This window comes from Myotis davidii, unplaced genomic scaffold (genome assembly GCF_000327345.1).
Source record: "Myotis davidii unplaced genomic scaffold, ASM32734v1 scaffold925, whole genome shotgun sequence".
In the NCBI taxonomy this organism is placed as follows: Eukaryota; Metazoa; Chordata; class Mammalia; order Chiroptera; family Vespertilionidae; genus Myotis; species Myotis davidii.
The window spans coordinates 607,444-607,986 of NW_006296531.1; the positions used below are offsets into that span (position 1 = coordinate 607,444).

General features: G+C 52.5%; 1 protein-coding gene across 1 annotated transcript in view; it reads left to right on the forward strand.

The window, feature by feature from the left end:
• The first annotated feature begins 6 nt into the window (after nt 1-6).
• The window catches only part of PELP1 (proline, glutamate and leucine rich protein 1), a 25,234-nt gene continuing 24,697 nt past the window's right edge, over nt 7-543 (forward strand). The window contains exon 1 of the mRNA XM_015569241.1: nt 7-26. The gene's annotated coding sequence lies outside the window, so the exon portion shown is untranslated. The remainder of the gene's footprint in view (nt 27-543) is intronic.

A 543-nucleotide genomic window follows, 5' to 3' on the forward strand; every position in this document is an offset into this window, starting at 1 on the left:
TGCATGGGACGGTGGGCGGGGCCCAGGTGAGTCTGTGGCCGGCGTGTGGGCGGCCCCGGTGGGAGGTGGGCGCGGCATCTGTGCGCCAGGCTCACGGGGCTGCGTCTGTCCGGTGGAGGGAAGGAGAGTTGGGTGCAGAAAGCGAATCCGGGTATCAGTCTGCACGAAATTCACGTATTTCGCCCTTTTCAGCCACGAGGAGGAACTCGGGAACACATGGGCCTCGTTTCTCTGTTGCTAGGCTATTGGTAGTCACACACGAATGGATTCCATTCCAGGCCCCGTCGCTCACTAGATCTGTGATCTTTAGCTTCTTTTTCCTCTGGGAGTATCTGTTTTTGCGATTTTTTCCTGCTAAGTGGATGTGTATTGAACAAGTAAATATTTACTGAACTCATACTGAGGGCCAAGTACCGGATGCTTCAGTTGGTTATAGATGTGATGGTGATGAACAGAATGTTATAAAACACTATGAGCATTGTATAGCAGGGACCTCGAACCCTACTCTGGAGAATGGGGTTTAAGCTGAGACCCCCAAGGATG